The sequence below is a fragment of the Neovison vison genome, chromosome 6 (genome assembly GCF_020171115.1).
Source record: "Neovison vison isolate M4711 chromosome 6, ASM_NN_V1, whole genome shotgun sequence".
Lineage (NCBI taxonomy): Eukaryota > Metazoa > Chordata > Mammalia > Carnivora > Mustelidae > Neogale > Neogale vison.
In genome coordinates, this window is record NC_058096.1 from 178,104,646 (window position 1) to 178,130,665 (window position 26,020).

General features: G+C 38.5%; 1 pseudogene; it reads left to right on the forward strand.

Annotated features, from left to right (window-relative positions):
• Positions 1 to 13,510: 13,510 nt before the first annotated feature.
• On the forward strand, positions 13,511 to 14,618 carry LOC122909255 (annotated as a pseudogene).
• The last annotated feature ends 11,402 nt before the right edge of the window (positions 14,619 to 26,020 follow it).

The following is a 26,020-nucleotide window of genomic DNA, read 5'->3' on the forward strand; positions in this document are numbered from 1 at the left end:
TTGTGGACTCCTGGAAAGCTCTTTTTGCCTTATGTACTATATTGGTCAAATAGGGTGATATTAATCTAAATCAAGATGGCAATAGCCATGAAAATATGGGAATAACAGAAAAAAGCTTTGCTAGAGGTAGACAAGATTCATCTCCAACTCATGATCCCATTTTGAAGGGAACACAAAAGATGGGAATATTTACATAATTTGAGCTTATATCTTAAAAGCTTTTTAACAGTGACTTTTTTCCTTTTTTCTTTTTTAAAATACTACAACTCCCTGGACGTATAAAAGTTAGCTGGATTTTTTTTTTTTTTAGGTTTTATTTATTTATTTGACAGACAGAGATCACAAGTAGGCATAGAGGCAGGCAGAGAGAGAGGGGGAAACAGGCTCCCCGCTGAGTAGGAAGCCTAATGTGGGGCTTGGGCTCTATCCCAAGATCCTGAGATGATAACCTGAGCTGAAGGCAGAGGGTTAACCCCCTGCGCCACTCAGGTGCCCCAAAGTTTGCTGGATTTTTAAAAAATTGAAAACCTTTATGGAAAAGTAAAAATAAAGTCTAATAGGTGATGAATTACATTGAAGGTCAGATGATCTAAATCAAATGTTCCCTAATTCTGGTTTCAGAAGTGCAATGAGCCAGTAGAGAAGTTGGCGTTTTATATTAAGATTACACCAGGAACACTTTTGTTTTAGGGTGCATTTTTGTGTTTAAATATGAAGTTACAGAAGTGTAATTTCAGATGTCTGTTGACTGCCTGAATATTCACCAAGTCAGTCCATTTTCAGTTTTTCCTGTTGAAAGCAGACTTCCTTGCTTTGCTATGATTTCCCACTATATTTGATGAAAAAACAGATTTTCTCCTTCATTGAAGAGGTTGGCTGGGTGCATTTAACAAATTGGGAAGAAAGTGGTTTGATGGAAACTGCTTGAGGTTGTAACTTTCAATTTTCCTACTTTTCATTCTCTCCCTGAGACCTTTGAGTTCATTATACCTGTAAAAAAAAGCCAAAAAGGGAGGCTGGTAATGAGCTTGGCTGTGTTCATTCCCTACTCTTGCCACTCAGGGTTTTATTTTTCAATATTTGAAAGTTCAGCAGTTCCATAAGGATGAGTCTATTTAGGGATTATTATTTTTTTTTTTTTAAATTTTAGGACAAAGTTAATGTGGGCAGATTGTACAAATGTTCTTAAATAGCTCATGGCGTATGTGTGTGTATGTGTATTTGTGTGAGTTTGTGTGTGTGCTCACACGTATGGGCGTGTTCATGCACATTTGAAGAGGAATCTGTAACCTCTTGCAGAACTATTGCTTTCTACTTTTTGGTTAACTTTTCAGGGGATTTGATTGTATCAGAGATGACACTTATGTAGCCTAAGGAGAAGAAAAGAACATAGTTCAAACATTTAATTCTATCTTCATTTTGCTGAAACTGTATTTTTTGTAGATTAGGATCTTTCTCAGAAATGGAACAATTTTTCAGGTAAAACAACCCAAATTTACCATTTCTCTGTTTAACTAGGTCAGTTTTGTAAGGACAAGGAAATTAGGATGGATACTACCACTGTATATATTATATTTGTTTCGTGGGCTTAGTAGAATGCATAGTTCATAGCCAACTAAAATTCCCTTGATATTTGGTGTGCTAAATGTTAAAGGTAAATGGCATTCAACTCTGCTAGAGAACACAGCTTATTTTTCTTTCTAATTTTGCATGCCAATCCAAGACACTTCCTGAGTTAGGGGCAGGGACCCCCTCTGTCATGTGGGCTTTGTGGTTCTAAGCACATCAGCAGATTCCACTCAGAAAGAAAAATAGGAGACGGGAACAAAAGCTCATGCAAAGGCTCTCTGTGTCTCTATCTTATGTCAAGCCTCTTTGAATCCCCATATCCCCTTTCCAAGTCTGCAGGCCCTGGTGGGGCAGTTGGGTTTATCTGTTTTTCCTCCACACCACATGTAGGCTCTAGGAATGTGTTGCTCTCACAGACCTTTTCTCTGCCTGTACCTTCTCTCCCTCTGTCTGTAACCATCTTTCTCTACTATAGCCTTCCTGTTTGTGGAATATATTCTGAAAAATTGCCTCCTGCCAAGAGTCCAGATGGAAGCAGGAGAAAAGTCCCTTCTATTCTTACATCTTCAAGGTGTAGCTGGGGGAAAGAATGCTTCTACTACCCATTCTCTCATTCTAGGAATGAAACCCCAGGTCTGTGGGGATGTGTGAATGGATGTGAAAGAAGCCCTTATTATATCTAATTCTCTTTTCTTTTTCTCACCTTCTTAATCCAGCCCATGAATGGTTTTGAAGGCTTTCCTTTGTGGTGGGAAATTGCTCTTGCATAATGTCCTATGTTTCTTACTCTGTTGCCTATAGGAAGAAACAGATGCCTTGAATTTGTCACTGGTTTTTAATATAAAGAGAAGCTTCTGTGACTTAGAAAACCTCTTTTCCTTCTCCTTGTTGTTTGGCTCTTACAGTTGAGACCTATTGCATTCATGACTATTATACTTTTTATGACTTAAAAAAGTCAAGGCTGAGCAATGACTTCCTTATTTTCTGCCCTCCAGCAGTGATGTTTTATCCTCAGTGACTTGAAGGTCATAAGGTCAACAAGACTTAGAATGAAAATGTATCAGACAATATTTGAAACGTTATTCCATCACGTCAATACTGCTAAAATCAAGAGCCATAGTAATGCCACCACCACAACTTTGCATTTGTGTGTCAGTTTACATCTTACAAACAATTTTCTGATGAAATACTTAAAACCTTCCACAATTTCGCAAGGTAGCTTTTTAAAATTCCCTTTTTGTGTAAAGGGATTAAGACTCAGAGGGATCAAGAGGCTATTCCAAGGTCACCTGAATCATGATTTTCAATTCCAGACTGGAACTGTGGTATTCTGATTCCAAGTATTCTTTGCACTTCATCAGAGTCCTGATTTCTGGATCAGTAGGTCTTGTGGCGACTTCTCTGGGTCATTAAATTCAGCTTGATGCTTTTTGAGGTCTATTGGGCCACTGCTCTTCAGTTCTGGATGGACTCCCTCCATGTTGAAGCTTGCTCTTCTAATTTTAGTCTGATTGTTGGCTTTTTTCTCCAACTCAAGTCTTGCTTAGGCTACAACAAATCTAAACCATCCCCCTGCCCTCAGCTAGCATTCCAGATCTCCAGCTGGGCTTCTCACCCATCTAATCCTCCTCTGACTATTTAATGTAGGAGATAATAATCAGATTTCCTGGATGATTAACGTAGAGCATAGTGAACATTGCCCCTTTCCAAAATCATGAATTCTAATTTTGTGACCTAGTAGTAAATTTAGTATAGCCTTATATAGAAATCTTTACTGGTGTTTTGGGGACTGTAGATTTTAGTCTAAGAGTTAAAGAGTTGAATTAATGGTTTTTGCCATTCTTGGGAATATCAAGGACATATTAGCTCAGAGTAGACTGGGCAAAATGTGGAAATTATAGAATGCATATTCCTAAGTACTGTATCTTTCATCCAATGAATGTTACACTGTGAATTAATTACTTGGCCTTGATTCTGGTCCTACTTCTGCTACTGAGTCACTGTTTTCACCATCTGGGCAATGGGGCAGCGTAGAAAATGCCTCTTTTGCCATGTGTTTTTGTATTTTACTATTTGCATAGAATCCATTTAAGTAATGGAAGTAATACTTAACACACAAAATCAATTCATAAATATGGCTCCAGAGCAATTACACATGATATATGCTTAAAACTCATTAGCTGCTAGGGACTTATTAACCCTGAAAAAAATAGGTTGAACTTAACAAAAAATGAATTGTGTAGTGAAAAAAAACAGTAGATCTGTGACCTACAGAATTAATGCCTTACTTTCTCTGATTACTGTTGTATTTGTCCTTACTCTTAAGTCATAGAGAATCATAGAATGTAAAGATTTGGGGGATGCTTGTCTAAAGCTGACAAGTTAACTATTTCTCTTGGTGACTTGTGAAGTATCCTTAATTAAAATGCATCAGGAAACAGAAAACCCAAAGCTCAGATAATGGTGGCAACTAAACAGAAGTGATGAGAGACTGGGAATTTCTAATGAATTCCTGTATCAGAAGGTCATATACCAAGACTAACTTTTATACAAATGGTCGCCAAAGATACAGACATGTAATTACATCAGTGGACAAAGCAACAAAAGATTGTGGGATCTAAAGAACGTATTATTATTTTTTTATTTTAGAGAGAGAGAGAGAGAGAGAGAAAGAAAGAAAGAAAGAAAGAGTGTGAAAGCCAGCTGAGGGGAGGGGCAGAGGGAGAGGGAGAGAGATAGTCTTAAGGAGACTTTGCTCTGAGTGTGGAGCCCTCTCCCCTGCTCTCTGGTCTCGACAGCTTAACTACTATCCCACAACTCTGAGATCATGACCTGAGCTGAAATCAAGAGTTGGACGCTTAAATGGTTGAGTCATCCAGGTGCCCCTGGAGGAAGTATTTTAACAGTGTTTTCTATCACAAAAAGGTGGATGTATTCAACAGAAATAATTCAAATCAGGAACTGGTTCCTACTCTGAGGCAGAATCGAAGAGGTGCTAGTAATTATCTCAGAAAGATAGAAACAACTCTACTAAGAACAGGATCATGATTTTAGTAAATCAGTTATCAGAATTATTTAACTTTCATGGGGGCTAGGGATTTGAAATAGATTGTGAATGAGAGAGAAACACTGTCATTTGGAGTAGTTAAAAGAATTTAAAATTTTTTGGGGCACCTGGGTGGCTCAGTCTGTTAACTGGCTGCTTTTGGCTCAAGTCATAATCCCAGGAACCTGGGATTGAGCCCTGCAGCAGGCTCCTTGCTCAGTGGAGATCCTACTTCTCCATCTTTCTTTGCTGCCACTCTGCCTACTTGTGTGTGTGTGTCTCTCTCTCTGTCAAATAAATAATCTTAAAAAAATGAATTTAAATTTTTTTGATTTTTTGGAATCCTGTGCTTTCTATTTTTCTTCCTTCAATTTGCAATAACATTTTGTTTTTATGTTTTATCCTTTAATTTGAGGTACAAAATTATGATTTGTTACATGCCACAATATAGTGCATGTGGTAGACACTCAGTAACTATATGTTAAATTGAATGAATAACTCAATCAATCAATAATTACAATACAAATACAAATATAAGGTTTATGTTATTGCTCTGCCTTGCAGTTTTGTATTTGCCATGATTTCAAACGACTTCACAGTTAACCTTTCCTTCTTCTTCTTCTTCTTCTTCATCTTCTATGTGTCTCTGAAACCTTCTGCTCCCAACAGGACCAATTTAGACAGTGCTGTCATTAACCTGACATTTTCAGTGAGTTATGCTTATCTGCAGTTGAAGCTCTTTGTATAAAAATGGAGCAGTTTAATTAAGTTTGTTTAGAAGCAGCAGGATTTTGCATTGTTATAATCCAGCTACTTCTTTTTCTTGTCATTCGAATAAGAGGTATGATTTTAGTAGAAAAGAATTCTAGAGCCAATTAGCTACTTTGAGCATTGACGCCACCTTAGACAAAAAGAATTGTAGACCAGTGAATCTTTTCGTTATTCCCTAGATAACACAGTGTTCAGGTAGTGACCAGGTTATTTCAAGCAAAAGACACTTGTTTCTAGACTATTGTTCAATCATGACAACATATGTAGAAAGGAAAGAAACATCGCATAAAATCAAGTGGACAGGGAGTAACAGATGCATGTAGAAAAGGCCACTGTGGCTTTGTAATGATCATGTGAAACAGAAATCAGCAATACTGCCCTGTTGTTAAAAGGTACAGGTATTGGAAGATGGAAGGAAGAAGGTACAGAAATGAGATTATGTTTTGCTAGGGTCCATGTTCTTTCACATGTATTCTCTCATTTAAACTCCTTATCAGCTTTGAAAAGTGGGAATTATTAGCCATATTTATCTTGTTTATATATGAAAGGAAACTAGAATATAGAAGCCTATAGAAATTGAAGAGCTGACCTAAATTTGAGCTGTTGTTAAGAAAGGCAGGATTTGAACCCAGGGCTGACTCCTTGTCCCTCCACCTGAAGCATCTCATACAATGACTCTTTCCCCCTTGATGCTCGTTGCAGGTTTCCCCTGAGTTTTCTTGAGTCTCTAGGTCAGTTTTCCTTAGAATAAGGTTTAATTCTCCAGTCAGAAGATGTGTATGTACCCATGGCTACCAGTATATACCTTTGTCCTCTTTGTCCTCTGGCCCTGAGTCAATCAAGGTTGCAGTCAGGGTCGTCACCCCTCTGTTCCTCCTGTCAGTTTTTACAGTCTGTCTTCCAGCTCCTGCTGAATGCAGGATTCTCAAGGTTTGATCTGTGGCTCCTGTGATTAGCTTCTTTGAGCCTGAATTCTGGTTCTTATTAGTCTCACTGTCTGGATCACTACTTCCGTGCTCCCTGTGGTTTTTTTATGTTTTGTTTTTTAAATTTGAGACAGAGGGAGAGAGATTGAGAGAGAGAGAGAGAGAGAGGGAACAAGGAGAGATAAGGGTTAGAGAGAGAAGGAGAAGCATACTAGCATGCTTTCCACTGAGCAGGGAGCCCGACTCGGGGCTCGATCCCAGGACTCTGAGATTATGACCTGAGCCGAAGGCAGAGGCTTAACCAACTGAGCCACCCAGGTACCCCTATGCTCCCAGTATTCTAACTGAAGTTCTTGCTCCTTGTTCCCTGCATCCTCACTCTATGCTTATACTACCCATACTGTGCTAAAAGCCACACCCTGGGAGACTCTTTGATGCCTACCTCTCCTTCCCAACTGTGCTGATCTCTTGTCTCTCTCAACCAGGCTGCCTGCTTCACTTTATCTTGCCAAGGCCCCCAGACATCGGATTTTCCTGATATGATGTACAGGAGGAGTGCTATTCCCATGCACAATACTGTTCCATAGGTCTATCCAGAGTCGCAAAAAATCCAAAGTACACAAGCAGTTAGTACCACCAATTTGTATTCATTTCACATGGAATTCATTAAGATATTTTTTTCTGGTATGTCAGTAATACAGTTTACCAATTTTATAATCTCAAAATTATAATTTACATAGGAAAATCATTAACATGACTAATCTAATTTTTATCTTCACTTTAGAAGAGGAGTTATGCTCTACTAGTTAATGAAACAAGCAAGTATATATTATCAAAGAATAAACATAACATGTTTTATTGTGATGATTATAAGACTTATAATTTCAGGATTTTAACTATTTTATCTGTGTGACTGGCATTACTACAAAGTTCACGTGTACTATCACATGATTTTTGACTGAGACATTGTAATTGTTGTGCCATTATTAGTAGCAATATTCTTGGTGTCCTCTTCACAGTTGCCCTAGGTAAATGTGCCTGTACCAGTTATGCTTTCTTTCTTTTTTTTAAAGATTTTTTTTATTTTTTTATTTTTTTATTTGACAGACAGAGATCACAAGTAAGCAGAGAGGCAGGCAGAGAGAGAGAGAGAGGAGTTAGCAGGCTCCCTGCAGAGCAGAGAGCCTGATGTGGGGCTCGATCCCAGGACTCTGGGATCATGACCTGAGCCGAAGGCAGAGGCTTTAACCCACTGAGCCACCCAGGCGCCCCCCAGTTATTCTTTCTTAATCTGTGCTTGCTTCATTATTAAAGATTTATGCCTATATGAGAGAAAATTAAGTTATTGATAGCATGTGGTACAGTAATTTTTTAGAACAGTTCCAATTTCCAGTCATTTATTAGTAATAAGAGGATAATGAATTTTTAACACAAATGAGGGGTTGTATGTAATGTCCCCGGCTGTGGTGGTCCCTTCCTCTTTAATTCAAGAAAACATTTCAGAATGGACATGAGTGGGAGCGAAGTTATTATAGGGAAGTCCACAAACAGGTTGATCATCTACTAACTTAAGAGTATTAGTATTTGTGCTATTACTGGAATCCAGTTACTTTTGGTACTACACTGTTGTTTGATGCTTTAGTACATCTTAATACTGTGAGTAAGAACTCTATTCTTTTTTTTTTTTTTAAGATTTTATTTATTTGACAGAGAGAAATCACAAGTAGGCAGAGAGGCAGGCAGAGAGAGAGAGGGGAGAAAGCAGGTTCCCTGCGGAGCAGAGAGCCCAACGCGGGGCTCGATCCCAGAACCCTAGGATCATGACCCGAGCCGAAGGCAGAGGCTTTAACCCACTGAGCCACCCAGGCGCCCCAAGAACTCTATTCTTCATATTGATATTTAAACTCGTGGCGCTTATGGGGGCACCTGGATGGCTCAGTCAGATGAGCATCTATTTCTTGGTTTTGGCTTAAGTCATGATCTTGGGGGCATGAGACTGGGCCCTAAGGGGCTCCATGCTGTGCCATGGAGTCTACTAGAGATTCTTTCCCTCTGCCCTTCCCCCAGCTGGTTCTCTCTCTTTCTCTCTCACTCTCTCTAAAACAATAAATAAAATAAAAATCTTAAACTCACAGTGCTTGTTAGAATTTTCCAGTTTTTTTCAGACTTTGGCCCTTGCCTCTTTTAATCTGTTTCTTTTTGTTAACCAAAATCTGTTGGTATACCATTTTGGAAAAGGATGAGAAACATAAAGCTAAAAAGTCATTACATTTTATTAATTCCTCCTAGGTCATATTGATCAAGTTAGGAATCATTAAGAATCTCTTGTATGTGGTCATTAATATTGTATTGTAGAAATAGGGTCAAAGAAATTCAGAGGTCTTATGAAGTTAGGACTTTAATTGAAAATCTTTAGCTGTAGGACCCTGAGTGTAACTCTGTATGTAAAAAAGCTGTGTGTAAATCTCATACACGGTGATGTGGCATCCTAATACATAATGGTCGGAGCAGTCTTTCAAAACACAAAATAGATTTTGTCACTTCTCTTCTCAGCCACTTTCAGTGGCTCTCATTGCTCTCAGAATAAAGGCAGAAATCCCTAACATTACCTACCTGTTTACACTCCTCTTAACACTTCATTCATTTTCATTCTCTGAGTTCTGGACTTACTGTTCTCCTTTCAGTTTCTTGAATGTCACTGTCTTGGGCCACAGGAGCTTTATTAATGCTGATCTCTCTACTTGATGCTTTGACTCTTTTCTCCCCACTGAGTCATCTCACATCTCAGCCCAGGAATGGTGTTTCTGAACTCCTCAATCCACATCAGCCCCTCCAACTAAATACTGGTTCTTTATATTGTCTCACAGTTTTCACTATTCTGTGATGATACATTCAACGTATGATTCTGTGGCTAGTATTTGTTTTTCCAACACAGTTTGAGCTCCAAGTAGGCAAGGCTTTGTCTGATTTGTGTTCTTATTGTTTGTTTCCAGTGACTGGCACATAATCTGCTCTCAGTGAATAAATGAATGAACAGATCAAGTAAAATAATATGAGTGGCTGGTGGTACATTTTAAAACTTGTTTGATAGTCTCCCTGGGAAGCAGTCTACATATAAACTTCAGCCAAAGGACATTCTTTGTGTACCTGAGAAGATACAGATTCACTTTGCACTGCATGGGGAGCTACAGCCAAATCATTCTGTTGATTGCCCTTTCAACCAGGGATTTAACTTTTTATCTTCTGAATTGCTATTGGAGGGCAAACAGTTGCTGACAGGGTGAGAATTATTTTACTATAAAATACATTCTGTTTCTTTAGTTCTTCTTAGCTCTCATTTTTATGATCTCACTTGGTCATCATCTCAGCCCTACTATAGAAACAGAGCTCACATCATTAACAAAAAAATGAGGTAACTGTCTCCTGTTGGTGATGCGACTTATCCAAATCAGACCCTAAATAAGCAGTGGAGCTGGGACTTAAACTTGAGTCTTAGATTTCAATCCGTGACCTAGCCTACCAGTACCAAGCTTTTTCCTCTCTAAGCAGATGTATTATTTGGAAAGAAGGGATCAGTGAATTTCCTTGAGTAGCCCCTTGCCCCACCATAAAGGTAAATGACAGATATCAGCATAGGCTGGATGTAGTTCCTATCTCAGGTTTCAGAAGCTGAAGATCTTTTGCTCTCTGTTGAGTTATCTAGTTATACAACTTGAAGAAACCTTTCTGGTTCGTGACTATAATTCTGTCATTTATCCTCCCTATCCCCAAAATCCCCCTTCTAATTATTGAAATTCTCTCTCTAATAAACCAAACTCTACTAATTACTTTCTACTGATTTCTACTTCGGAGTTATGTGTGTTTTGGATGCATGATAAGAACGAGAAAGGACATGGTATCTTTATTTTGGTCCAGTATTCTGAAAAATACATCAGTTGTTACTGTAAATCTTTTTTGAGGGCTTTTATGAACATCTTAATTCTTTTATGATTATAAAATTATATTATATAAAACATATAAAGAATAAATATAAATAATCCACATTCCATATTCTAATGATAACATTTGGCATAATCCCTCTCAAGAAAGTAAAAATTATGAAGATTTTAGCTTTTTTTTCCCTGGATTTTGTGATGTTTATGGTATTTTCAGATTTTTAAAATTGTAATTTATAGGAACTTATTTTCCTACTCTAAATATTCCCTATTATACCTAATTTTGTGTTTTATCTTAGTTTAGGCCCCCCAAAACTGGATCTAGCCCTGACAACCTTCCCCTTTGTTCATTCATCTCCAGCTACAGAGAGTCTGGTATCCCTTGGAAACACTAGGCACACATGCATCTCAAAGCCTTGGCTTGCTGTTCCCTCTTCCTAGGACGCTTCATGCAGAGATCTACATGGCTCCACTCTCTCACTTTCTTCAAATCTTTCCCCAGATATGTCTGTTTCAGTTCTGCCTTCCCTGATTACCCTTTCCAAAACTGCAGCCCCATACCTGCCTCCTTAATGCATATCATTCTCATGAAACTGCAGTTCTTGAAGTGTAGAAGATAATTTACTTATTATTTAATTTTGTTGACTGGCTTTCTTTTTCTCCCCTCACAAAAATGTAAGCTCCACACAGGTTGAAGTTTCTTTTTACTTTTAAAAATCTATTTTGCTCACAGAGGTATCTGAAACCCCCAGAACAGCGTCTGGCACATAATAGATGTTCAGTAAATACTTGTGAAATGGATGGATGGATGGATAAACAAGTAAATAAATGAATGAACTACCAGTCAAAAAATTTACTGTTTTATTTTAAGATTTTATTTATTTATGTGACAGACAGAGATCACAAGTAGGCAGAGAGGCAGGCAGAGAGAGAAGAAGGGAAGCAGGCTCCCCGCTGAGCAGAGAGATCCTGATGCAGGGCTTGATCCCAGGACCATGGGATCATGACCTGAGCCGAAGGCAGAGGCTTTAACCTACTGAGCCACCCAGGCGCCCCCAAAATTACTATTTTAAATAGCTTTATATCATTCTATCATTTGAGTATAATTATCTAACCATCCTTGCAATTTTTTAATACATACATTATTTCTAATATCTAACTATCATAAATTGTGTTCGGTGAACATCTATCTCCAAATCTATGATTATATTCTTAGGATAATTGATTAGAAGTTGAATCATCAGATTCATGGCTAATAATGAAAAAATTTTATTTTCTGAAAGTAAAAGATAAAACTGGGAACAATAATAAAATAGTACAAAAGGGCTCAAAATAAAAATTAAAAGCATTATTTTACTTTTATAAAAATGAACTCAAAATGGACCTGCATATAAATGTAAAACTTCTGAGATGATGTAGAACTTCTGAGAGATGACATAAGAGAAGATCTAGATGACCTCAGGTTTGATGATGCCTTTTTAAATGCAGCACCAAAGATATAATCCATTAAAGAAATACCTGATAGTTTGGATTGTGTTAAAATTAAAACGTTTTTCCTTTCAAAGGAGGAAATATTTTCAAAGGAAATCTATGATAAAGGAGTGTTAAATTCAAAATATTCAAGGAACTTTTAAAACTCAGCAATAAGAGAATGAAAAATCTGGCTGAAAAATGGGCCAAAGATCTGAACAGTCAGACACCTTACCGAAGAAGATACATAGTTGGCAGATAAGCAGATGAAAAGATGTGTGGCATAATATGTCATTAGGGAATTGTAAATTAAAACAGTTAGATACCACTCTTAGGATGGCAGAAATCCAGAACACTGACAATGCCAAATCCTGGTGAGGATGTAGAGCAGCAGCGACTCTCATTCTTTGCTGTTGGGAATACAAAATGGTCCAGCCACTTTGGAAGACCATTTGTCATATTCGTACAAAACTAGACACACTCATACTATCTGATCCAGCAGTCGTGCTCCTTGGTATTACCCAAAGGTGCTGAAAACTTATGTACACAGAACTCTGCACATGGATAGTTATCGTAGCTTTATTTATAATAGCTAAAACTCGGAAAGAAACAGTATGTGAATTCATCTTCAGTAGGTGGACTGATAATCGAATTGTGGTATATCCAGACAATGGAATGTTATTCGACACTGAAAGGCAATGAGCTGTCAAGCTATGAAAAGAAACATAGGAACCCTGAATACTTCACTGAGTGAAAGAAGCCAATCTGAAAAGTTACATACTGATGATTCTCCCATGACATTCTAGAAAAGGAAAAATGGTGGAGATGGTAAAAAGATCAGTGCTTACCAGAGTTAGAAGTGGAAGGAGGGATGAAGAGGCAGAGCATAGAAAATTTTTAGGGCAGTGAATAAATTATTCTGTGTGATATTATAATGGTGGATACGTGTCATTATACATTTGTCCAAACCCACAGAACGTAAAACACCAAGAGTGAGCTCTAATGTAAACTCTGGACTTCAGGTGATGATGATATGTCCGTGTGGGTTCATCTGTTGTTTCAGATGTATCATCCTGGTGCAGGGATGCTGTATGTGTAGGAAGTGGGTGCAGGGTGTAGATGAACTGCTCGTGCTTTCCACTCAGCTTTGCTGAGAACCTAAAACTACTCTAGAAGACAGAGCCTACGTAATGAAAAAAAGCTCCTCCACACCAATCCCCTCTTTCTACAGGCCCATTTATTAGATAAACTCATCTTTGGCCATTTCTCATTTCTCTTTTTAGTTATTCTGGTAGTTGTAAGATGCTTATATCTCCATCTCTAACACTTGATTTCTCAGCTTCAGGAAGTTTCTGTTGATGCTGTGCTAAGAAAGATGAGGAATTCAGCTCATGTTTTTTATACCCCCCCACTCATATTTTGGCTATCATGGTTTTACTAGCAGTTTCCTTTGTAGCCTTTAAACTATATTTTGATATCTTAATTTTAATGTATTATAGACCTTGGGATAGCAGTGTGTTTGGCTTTTTTTTTCCAGTACTTCACCATTGTCATGAAAGCCACCTCAAAGATTAATAAGTATGCTGGTAGTGAGGGAGGGATGCAGTAATTCAGGGCAACATTGAGTTAAAAGAAGGAGGGGAGATGGCACTCTTAATCTTAGCAATAACAATTGGAAAAGATATGAGATGCTAACACATTAAAAAAAATTAGGGATCTTAGCAGTTGGCCCATGCTCAGTGTCTTCCTGCCACTCATTTTTCATGCCCACTGCTGCCACCTCCCCCATCACACTGGAAGAGATATCTGCGCTTATCGTTGCTGATAGCTCTGGTATATATGCAAGGCGGGCTTTGCTGGGGATGAAGCTCCTCCTCTCCTGGCCATGTTTCTATGCATTATTGGATAACCCCTGGGCTCCAGGGCATCATGGTGGGCATGGGTCAAAAGACTCCTATGTGGGCAGAGGGCCCAGAGATAGCAGGGCATCCTGATCTTCAAGTACCCTATCAAGCCCAGCATCTTCAACAGCAAGGAGGACATGGAGAAGATGTGGTACCACACCTTCAACAATGAATTGCGCATGGCCCCCAAGGAGTGCTCTATGCTGCTGACTGAGGCCCCTCTGCACACTAAGGCCAACCAGGGGAAGATGACTCATCATGTTCAAGACCTTCAATATTCCCATCATGTATCTGACCATTCAGGTTGTGCTATCCCTGTACACGTCTGGCCGAACCATTGGTATTGTCATGGACTCTGGGAACAGGGTAACCCACACTGTGCCCATCTGTATGTGGTACTCCCTGCCCCATGCCGTCCTATGTCTGGACATGGCTGGCCAGGACCTGAGGGACTACATATTGAAGTTACTCACAGAGAGCGATTATAGCTTCACCACCACAATTAAGTGGGAAATCATGTGTGACATCACCAAGAAGCTCTGCTAGGTCACCTTGCACTTTGAGCAGTAGTTGGCCACTGCAGTGTTCTCCTCGTCTCTGGAGAAGAGCTATGAGTTGCCTGATAGTCAGGTGATCACCATGGGCAAGGAGTGGTATCCCTTTCCCGAGATACTCCTCCAGCTCTCCTTTCTGGGTATGGAGTACTGTGATATCCAGGAGACCATCTGGAACTCCATCATGAATTATGACACTGACATCTGAAAGAACCTCTCCTCCAAAACAATGCCATCTCGTGGGACCACCATGTACCCAGGCATCTCAGATAGAATGCAGAAAGGGATCAAATGCTGGAGCTCAGCATGGTGAAGATCAAGGTCATTTCTTCTCTAGTAGGGGCTCCGTCCTGGCCTCACTGTCCACCTTTCAGAAGGTGTGGATCAGCGAACAGGAGTATGATGAGTCGGGCCCTTCCATTGCCCACCTCAGATGTTTCTAAATGCCCTGCAAGCAGATATGTATCATTTGCTGCATCAGTTAATTCCTAAGAGTAGATATGCCCTGGCAAATACATATACCACATGCTAACCTCATAAACTGGAATAACCTTTTGAAAAGAAATTTGTCCTTGAAGCTTGTATCTAATGTCAACACTGGATGATAGAATTGTTGCTGATTTTGACATTGTGTTCAAAATAACTTTTCCCTTGGTATGTGTTTGCTATCCTGTACATACCTTTGATTTAAACCTCTTGTACATGAAGTTCAGTCACTTCATGGGTAAAGTGAAAACATGTTTATGGAAGAGAAATCCATTCATGAGCACCCTCTGTAAGGTTGTTGATCTGCGTTAGATATTAATGTGTGAGAGCTGTGTATTCCAAGATTTCTCTAAGACTGGCAAGATTTTTGAATCAATTGGCATTTTTATGTCTTGCTTGTCTGACAGGGTTAGGAACTCCTAAGCCTTAGGACCCATTTTCCTTTCTTATCTAGTGTTTTCCTACCGGAACTCTGTGGGTTGTTACTGCCTTGAGTTGGAAAACAGTTTGCATTTACACCTGTAAATTTACTCATCTTTTTAATTTATGTAAAGTTTTTGTACACAATTCTTTAAGAGATGACAGCAAATTTTGTTTTTCTACTGTCATGTAAGAATAAACATTAGGCTTCTAGCAACGTGTCATTGTGTGAGGAAAATAAAGCACTATAGTAAACTGAAAAAAAAAATTTGCAGATAGCTTCCTTTGCTTCTTGTTCCAACCTTCCACTTTCATAAGAAATGTGAGGGCATGAGGTATCCAAAAGAATATTATAAAGCATTTTAGTTTTAGGATTTGAATATTTTCTGTAGAGTTGTATAATAGTTAATTTAGCCATTTACTGATTGATTATCCCTGAGAGCTTTTTTGGAGGCCCTATTTTCTTCTTTCTTAGTACATTTTCCCTCACTGATCTTACCTGCGGTGTTGATGATTCACAAATCTGTATCTCCTGTGTAGTCTATTAGTACTCTCCTTGAACAGTAACTCAGACTTATGAAATTCACAAATGCACTTGTCCTTTCTCTCCAGAACTACTACTTCTTCTTCTTAAAGATTTATTTATTTATTTGACAGAGGGAAACACAGTGAGAGAGGGAACACAGGCGGGGGAGTGGGAAAGGGAGAAGCAGGTTTCCCTCTGAACAGGGAGCCCGATGCGGGGCTCCATCCCAGGACCCTGGGATCATGACCTGAGCTGAGGGCAGACATTTAACCTACTGAGCCACCCAGGTGCCCCTCTCTCCAGAACTTCTTAATCTTACACATTATAGTGAGTGGTACACTTTCAAACAATTGCTCAAGCAAAACAATTGGGTCTCATCCATAACTCCATCTCCTTTATCTTCCCACATCTGGTTGGTCAAGTCCTGTTCATTCTCCCTGCTACTTTTTTTTTTTTTTAATACTCTTCTATTTACTTTTCTCTATCTTTACCACTGTTGTTCTGGTTTAGGTTACTGTGTTTTTCAAGTGGTTTACTGTAACAGTTTTCTGTCTGATGTCTCTGCCTCCAATCTTCCTCTCTTCAAATTTATTCATTGTGCCCAACCAGAATGATCTTTTTTTTTCCAGAATGATCTTTCTAAAATAAAAATTCAATCATTCTTACTCTTCTGCTTGAATCTTTAATATAAAAATGTGTGTATTATTCATGTTTCTTCAAAGAAGCAGAACCAATGAGATATAGCCAGAGAGCTACATCGGAGGAAATTTATTATAGGAATTGGCTGATATGGTTTTGGAGGCCCCGAGGTCCCATGATCTGCTTTCTGTAAGCTAGAGAACCAGCAAAGTCTGTAATTCAGGCTATGTAAAGGCATGAGAATCAGAGGACTGATGGTCTAAGTCCCTGAATCCAAAAGCCCAAGAACCATGAGCAGTGATGAATTAGTGCAGGAAAGATCAGTGGCTCAGCTCAAGGAGAAAGGATGAATTTCTCCTTTTTCCATGTTTTTGTTATATTCAGGCCCTCAACAATTTGAATTAAGCCCACCTGCACTGGTAAGGTCCATCCACCTTACTCAGTCTAATGATTCACATGCTGATTTCTTTCACAAACACCCTCAGAGAAACACCTGGAAATAATGTTTTCATCAGCCAACTGGACATTCCTTAGCCCAGTCAAGTTGACTTGTAAAATTAATCATCACAATATATAGATGTCTAATATCATTATCATCTATATCTATATACCATCTGTCTGCCCACCTATCTATCCATACACACACATACACCTACACACAAACATGCCCTTGATGACATGTGCCTACAGATCTCATTAGTCTCCTCTTGCTAGAAGAATTTCTTTTTACAATTTTATTTATTTTTAAAAATATTTTATTTATTTATTTAGGAGAGAGAGAGGGAGAGAGAGAGAGAGAGAGAGAGTGAGTATGAGCAGTGGGGAGGGGCAAATGGAGAGGGAAAAGCAGACTCCCCATTGAGCAGGGTGCCTGATGCAGGGCTCAGTTCCAGGACCCTGAGATCATGACCTTAGCCGAAGGTAGGCACTTAACCAACTGAGCAAACCATGTGCCCCAGAGATTCTTTTCCTTGATTATGCCATGCTCTCTTGTGCTTCTAGAATGTCACACAGTTTATCTCTTTTGCCTGGTCTATTCCTCCTATCCCTCTTTAACTGGTAACTCATTCTCATCTTTTGTGTCTTAACTTGGCTTACGTATCTTTTCTCCTTGAATCCTTCCTTTATCACTGACGTCTGGGATAGGTATCATTCATAGGTCCTCCCAGGAAAATGTTTTTGCTTATTCCATTAGGATTATTATGATGTGTAGTAATTCTTTTATTTTTTTAAAAATATTTTATTTATTTATTTGACAGATAGAGATCACAAGTAGGTAGAGAGGCAGGCAGAGAGAGAGGAGGAAGTAGGCTCCCCGCTGAGCAGAGAGCCCGATTTGGGCTTGATCCCAGGACCCTCAGACCATGACCTGAGCTGAAAGCAGAGGCCCAACCCACTGAGCCACCCAGGTGCCCCTGATGTGTAGTAATTCTTGTTTGCATATTTGATCCCAGCAGGCTGAGTTCTGTACATATGTAAATATACACAAGCATTATACACATGTATATTGAATGAATATGTGGGTGAACTTGAAAAATGGAAAGCTTCTATCCAGCATCTACATAAACTTTGGTGTTAAAAAGAAGTCTGTAAAGGGAAAAAATAAAAGCAAGAACATGAAAGAAAACATTTAATACCAGAAGGTAATGTTTCTAATCATTGCTTCTACTTGAAGTGAGAAAGACATGGAATAATTCATGTTCCCTTTGATCTTTGATAAATTGGTTCTTCTCCCAGAATGTTAATTCATAAAATAGAAATACTTAATCATTAAAAATTATTCACTTTTGGTTTGACCCATAATTTTTTTTTTTTTTTTTTTGCATTCCTTTGGTAACTATTGGTGCCCATCTTATTCTAGGAGCCATTGTAGCAATTGGGTGTTTTCAGGAAGAAGTAAAGAGATCCATAAAATGTTGAGAAAAATGAATAGTGGAAATAGGATTGAAATATTTTTTTCCTTTTTTAAATTGAAGTAAAATAAACAGATAACATTATATTAGTTTCAGGTATACAAAATAATGATTCAATATTTGTATACATTGTGAAGTGGTCACCTGAACAAGTCTAGTTACCATTTGTCCTCAGAAAGTTACAAAGAATTGTTTGTCTGGTGATGAGAACCTTCAAGATATACTTTCTTAGCAACTTTCAAATATGCAATGCAATATTTTTAACTGTAACCCTTATACTGTACATTACATTCCTATGACTTTCTTATTTTATAAGTGGAATTTTGTACCTCTTGGTTTCCTTTTGCCCATTGCCCCAACTCCCCTCCTCTTTGGCAACCACCTATCTGTTCTATGAGTTTTGTTTTGTTTGTTCACTTGCTTTTTTTAGATTCTACATGTAAGTGAAATCACACAGTATTTGTTTATTTCTGCCTGATTAATTTAGCATAATACCCTCAAAGTCTATCCATGTTGTCACAAATGACAAATTTCATTCTTTTTAATGCTTGAGTAGTATTCCATTGTGTATATGTATGTGTATATCTATGCGTATGTGTATATGTATGTGTATATATGTATATTTATAATATATATGTTGTTTCCATATCTTGGCTATTATAAGTAATGGTGCAATGAACACAGGGATACCTATATCTTTTTAAATTAGTATTTTTATTTTCTTAAGATAAATACCCAGAAGTATAATTGCTGAATCATATGATAGTGGTATACTGTCTCCATACTGTTTTCCACAGTGGCTGCACCAATTTATAGTCCCACCAATAGTGCACGAGGGTTCCCTTTTCTCCATATCCTTGCCAACACTTTTTATTTCCTGTCTTTTTAATAGTAGTTATTCTGACAGTTGTGAGATACTGTGATTTTTTTATCATAATTTTCACTTCCCTATTAATTAGTGATATTGAGCATCTTTTCATATATGTATTGGCTGTCTGTATGTCCCCTTTGGAAAATGTCTATTTAGATTTTCTGGCCATTTTAAAACCAGATTGTTGTTGTTGTTGTTTTTAAAATATTAAGTTGTGTAAATTCTTTACATATTTAGATACTGACCCCTTATTGGGTATGTGATTTGCAAATATCTTCTCCCATTTATTAGGATGCCTTTTCATTTTCTTGATGGTTTCCCTCATTGTACAGAAGCTTTTTAGTTTGATGTAGTCCCATTTGTGTATTATTGCTTTTGTTGCCATTTTCTTTGGAGTCAGATCCAAACAAATACCACCAAGAGTAATGTCAAGGAGCTATTTTTAGGAGTTTTATGATTTCAGGTCTTACCTTCAGGTCTTTAATCTGTTTTCAGTTAGCTTTTGTGTATGATGAAAGGGAGTATTCCAGTTTTATCCTTTTGCATGTGACTGTCCAGCTTTCCCATCACCTTCTATTGAAAAGATTGTCCTTTATTCATTGTATATTCTTTCTCCTTTGTAATAAATTAGTTGGCCATATGTTCATGGGTTTCTTTCTTTCTTTTTTTTTTTTTAACATTTTATTTATTTATTTGACAGAGATCACAAGTAGGCAGAGAGGCAGGCAGAGAGAGAGGGGGAAGCAGGCTCCCCACCAAGCCGAGAGCCCGATTCAGGGCTCTACCCCAGGACCCTGAGATCATGACCTGAGCTGAAGGCAGAGGGTTTAACCCACTGAGCCACCCAGGAATCCCTTCTTGGGTTTATTTCTGAGGTCTCTGTTCTGTTCTGTTGATCTCTAGGCTTGTTTTATGCCAATAGCTTCCTGTTTTGATTACTATGGCTTTGTAATATAATCTGAATCTGGGAGCATGATGCTTCCAGCTTTGTTTTTTCTTAGATTGCTTTGGCTATTCATTCTTTTGTGGTTCTATATGAATTTTAGAATTGTAAGTTATCTTTATATGAAAAATGCCATTGGAATTTTTTTTTTAATTTTTTGTTTTTTATTTTTTATAAATATATAATATATTTTTATCCCCAGGGGTACAGGTCTGTGAATCGCCAGGTTTACACACTTCACAGCACTCACCATAGCACATATCCTCCCAAATGTCCATAATCCCACCCCCCTTCTCCCAACCCCCCTCCCCCCAGCAGCCCTCAGTTTGTTTTGTGAGATTAAAAGTCACTTATGGTTTGTCTCCCTCCCAATCCCATCTTGTTTCTGATAGAGATTGCATTGAATCTGTACATTGCTTTGGATAATATGGACATTTTAACAATATTGATTCTTATCTTTTCATTTATTTGTTTCTCCTTCAATATCTTTCATCAGTATCTTACATTTTTCAGTGTAGATGTCTTTCATCTCCTTGGTTAAATTTTATAAATAGGTATTTATTCTTTTGGATGCAGTTGTAAATAAGATTGTTTTCTTAATTTTTCTTTCTAGAGTTTGTATGTAAAAACATAACAGATTTTTTTGTATATTGATTTTATACTCTGCAACTTTACCAGATTTGTTTATTTGTTCCAACAGGTTTTTTGTAGAGTCTTCAGGGCTGCTATATTAAAAATCATAAGTACAAATAGTGATGGCTTCACTTTTTCCTTTCCAATTTGGATGTCTTTTGTTTCTTTTTCCTTGCTCTGGATAGGATTTTCAGTACTGTGTTGAATTAAAGTGATGAGAGTGGCACTCTTGTTTTGTTTCTGGTCTTAAAGGAAAACTTTTAGCTTTTTATCATTGAGTATGATGTTAACTGTGGGCTTGTCATATATGACCTTTATTATGGTGAGGTACATTCTGTGTTTACATATCATGTTGAGAGTTTTTATTGTAAGTGGATGTTGAAGTTTATCAGTTGGTTTACTTCATCTGTTGAGGTGATTATATGATTTTTGTCCTTCATTTCATTTGTGTGAATCTGAAGCAGACTCTGCGCTGAGCACAGAGGCTGACTTGGGGCTCAGTTCCACAGCCATGAGATCATGACCCGAGTCCAAACCAAGAGTTGGAAGCTTTTTTTTTTTTTTTCCAATTTATTTATTTTCAGAAAAACAGTATTCATTATTTTTTCACCACACCCAGTGCTCCATGCAAGCTGTGCCCTCTATAATACCCACCACCTGGTACCCCAACCTCCCACCCCTCCGCCACTTCAAACCCCTCAGATTGTTTTTCAGAGTCCATAGTCTCTCATGGTTCATCTCCCCTTCCAATTTACCCAAAAGCACATACCCTCCCCAATGTCCATAAGCCTACCCCCCTTCTCCCAACCCCCCTCCCCCCAGCAACCCACAGTTTGTTTCGTGAGATTAAGAGTCACTTATGGTTTGTCTCCCTCCCTATCCCATCTTGTTTCATGGATTCTTCTCCTACCCACTTAAGCCCCCATGTTGCATTACCACTTCCTCATATCAGGGAGATCATATGAGATAGTTGTCTTTCTCCGCTTGACTTATTTCGCTAAGCATGATACGCTCTAGTTCCATCCATGTTGTCGCAAATGGCAAGATTTCGTTTCTTTTGATGGCTGCATAGTATTCCATTGTGTATATATACCACATCTTCTTGATCCATTCATCTGTTGATGGACATCTAGGTTCTTTCCATAGTTTGGCTATTGTGGACATTGCTGCTATAAACATTCGGGTGCACGTGCCCCTTTGGATCACTACGTTTGTATCTTTAGCCCAGGTGGACCCAGGCAGAATATTCCTAATTGGAAAATTTTTTCTTTCAGCATTTTAAATATAACATGCCACTCTTTCCTGGTCTGCAAAGTTTCTGCTGAAAAATCTGTTCAGAGCCTTATAGAGGTTTCTTTGTAGTAACAAGTTGTTTCCTCTTGCTGCTTTTAAGATTCTCTGTTTGTCTCTAATGTTTGGCATTTTAATTATAATGTGTCTTGGTGTGGGTCTCTTTGTGTTCATCTTGTTTAGAATTATCTGGCTTGCCATATCTTGAGGTTGATTCCTTCCCCAAGTTGGGGAAACTTTCAGCCACTATTTCTTCCAATACATTTTCTGCTCCTTTGTGTCCTTTCCTTCTGAGATCCCTATAACATGAATGTTACTTCACTTGTACCAGTTTCTCAGTTCATTTTTTGTATTCTTCAGCTCTCTGACTTCTGTTTAGTACTTTTATATATTTTCTTATCTCTTTATTGATGTCCTTCCTATGTTCTTGCATTATTCTAATTTCATTGACATTTTTATGACCATTAGCTTGAACTCTTTATCAATTGTCTCTTTCATTAAGGTATTTTTTCTGTTAGGTTATCTTTTTTTCTTTTCATTTGGAACATGTTCCTCCATTTCCTCATTTTACTTGACTTTCTGTGTTTGTTGCTATATATTAGGTTAAAGAGTTATCTCTTACAGTCTTGAAGGAAGGGCCTTGTATAGGGGATGAACCTTATCTTTTAATTTTGCCCTAACTCTTGTGTCTCTAATTTTTTCAGACCCATGGGGCCGGGAAATACAACTCTCCCTGGCCACCAGTGCCAAGTACTCAATAGGTGTCCCTGATATGGGTTGCACTTATGTACTGTGTCTGGCAGCAGTTGTAGGAACAGTGCAGAGGGTCAGGGCACTCACTTGCCAGTGCCAGCTCGCTATCATGAAAATGATACCTGCCTATGCCAGTGCCAGAAAGGGAGAGTGTGAAGTTGGTGCCCACCTTGCTGGCACTAGCAAGATAGAGGCAGAATGCCAAAAATAGTACTTGTCTGCTCTTCTGTCCTCAGAGAAGACTGTAACAGGTTTCTGCCTCTTTGGCAGACACCTTAAGATCAGCAAATGAATCTCCTTCACATATGGAACAAATGCTTTTCGATCTCCTGCTTTTGTGCTGGGTCCTGGAGTGAGCAAGTTTGCACTTGAGTCCTGTAAGAGTGGAATATCCTTTCTTCACAACCGTGTATTTCTCCTAGATTTAAGCCTGTTGGTTTTCCAAGCCCAATATTTTGGGTGCTCATCTCTTCAGTACAGGTTTCAATGGCTGGGATGCCTGATGTGAGCCAGAAACCCCTCACTCCTCAGGGAGAAACTTTTATTTCTGTGATCCCTCCTGGTTCTTCCTGCTGTGGCTTGCTGTGCCATGGGTGGTGTTTTTGGTAAGACTGTGTCTCTGCTTCTCCTTCCTGTCTTAATGTGGTTTTGTGGTGGGGGATCTGTTCAGCTAGTTTTCAGGTTTTGTTTGTTTGTTTGTTTTTTAAACGGAAGGACTTGTTTCATATGTAGATTTGTTGTGTCCATGGGGAGCACCTGAGTCCAGAATCCTCCTATACTGCCATCTTGAACTATCTCTCCCTAATTTGTTGATTTTTAAAAGTAAGAAAACACAGAGTCACAGAGACTAAGTTCTAGAAGCTGTCAGGACCAAATGCCAGATATCTTTATTCTCAGGTTCTATGTATCCCCCCCAAAACAACACTGTGTTTCTTGTAGAAAATTATCCAAGTTCCCAGTTTAGACACCTTAGAAAAATGGCAGTAATTTTTTTAGGTTAGGATGTAATCATTCTAGTACATACGGGACACTGATGAACAATAAGGATTTAATAACTAATTAGGCAGGTGTCATCTGGTTAGTACCTGGGAGAATCTGGTAATTGTTGGGGCACCTGCGGGCATACTGAAATATTTATTGGTATATCAGTGGAAACACTGGTGCTTTTATTTTGGGGAAGGCAGCAGCCATACCCTGCTTTTCCCATTTATCCTTCTTTCTGGGGGCTCATTTAATATTGACTTTGGTTTATAACTCAGATTCCCACCTAACTCACCAGGCTCAGAAACTACCTCGAGAAACTTTTATAACAGCATTTCATATCTGCTCATCTGTACCCAAATAATTTTTCATTACTCAGTCGTTTTGAAACTGCAGTGTGATAGTTTAAGGCGTTATTGAATTATATACTTTATTTTAAATAATTCAGATTGGTAGTGTGTTCTGTTAATAGTCTTTTATGGATATTAAAAAACAACTACTTTTTGTACTTTTTGTAGTTTAGTAATCACTGACTGAAATGATCTGGTTTGACTACTTCCTCATGGAATAGGAAGAACAGCTTGTGATAATTACATTAAAAAATGAAAATGTGTTATAAAAAATAGGAAAATTGCCCACTCTAGGTAAAAACCCCCTACAAGGAGTTTTATTGCTATAACTTACACATCATTGTTCAGCAGAGTAGGAAGATTTGATGTAGATGGTTTTTGAAGCGCATCAACTCACATTGACATGATAAGCCATAATGACATCCCACATGATACCATCTGCAGATCTCAGAAAAAACACTGGCCAAGCTCCCACAGAAAGTGTAGTGTTTACTCATTGGTCTACGAAGGGTATGCTGTTGCCAAATAACCCCATTTGTGCCTCAATCTGAGGATGAGTCTTCTTAAGTCCTGATCATATTTTTGGGATTCACTATTGAAAGCCTAGCTTAGCAGAAGGTACAGATATTTGTCTTACTTAAATCCATAGGCTTTTGTTAACTGCAGCTGCATATGTGAAATTACTAAATTTGAGAGTCAGAGACTCCTGGTGAGACCTGTGCAATCTCCTGAATTTTTTACCTTTCTTTAGGTAAGGGAGGAAAGGAAGGAAAATCATCTACTGACCTTGTGGGGATTAGTCCAGCTATCAAATGCTTGGACATTCTTGTTTTGAGTGCAGGTGTAGCAAACACACTGGAATCCCTTTCTGTCTAATGCACAACAGTTTGGGATATCTAAGGTAGTGAAAGTGTACCAGAGATTGTACTTTTTGGCTGGTGAGATCTTATGTGCCCTGGGATTGTCTTTATAATATCATATGACCTTGAAAATGTTATTGAATAGTCAACAAACAAATATGCATACAGGTTGTTGTTTATAGCTTTCTTTTTCCTTTTTCTTTTCTTTTGGCTGCAACCAAGCATAAATTCTTCCTCTTGTATGTGGAATCTGATTTCCTTTGGGAGAACTGACCTCCATCCTTTCATTTAATGTTTCTGGGACAGTAAATTTCCAGGTGCCTGTTCCCTCCATGGAGTCTGTAGAAGACAGAGCCTTCTGCTTTGTGCTCCCAGGGGCCTGACATGTGACCTAACCCTGGCAATCAGATTCTTTTTCTCTCTTGAGCGAGTGATTTAAGGACACAAACTACAGTTGGAAATTATTTATCCTGGGAAGCAGCTGCAGTAGCTTCCTGCTCCACCTGCAACAGTGTGCTTGCTATGCTTCTGGCTTCCTAGCTTTCTGGGCTTTGCTTGGTTGCTGCATGATGCTAGGCCCTTTCCTCCAGGCTCCTGTTGGTTCTATAACATTCCATCCAATATATTTGCTTTTAATTGTTAGTCAACCTCCATTGGGTTGGTATGATCAAGGCCTCTAATGTCTATATCCAAGTCTAGTGGCCTAAAATGAACTCCTTTTAAAAAAACATTTATTGGGGCGCCTGGATGGTTCAGTGGATTGAAGCCTTTGCCTTCGGCTCGGGTCGTGATCCCAGGGTCCTGGGATCGAGCCCCACGTTCGGCTCTCTGATTGGCGGGAAGCCTGCTTCCTCCTCTCTCTCTGCTTGCCTCTCTGCCTACTTGTGATCTCTGTCTGTCAAATAAATAAATAAAATATTAAAAACAATTTATCAATGAGCGACTGGGAGTAATTTGCTGTGGACACTCACTTGTTTTAGTTACTTGTTCTGATCATTCCCATTTAATTTTTACCTATAATCTTTGCCACTTGACAGATTAAGAAACACATATACACCTTAGGCTTAATAAAACATGGGATGGATTCCTGGGTATCAAAATCACTCTGAGAGTCAATATAATATTGATAACCATGGTGTAAAGGTAGCATGATTTTTATATCCCAGATTCCCATGTGATA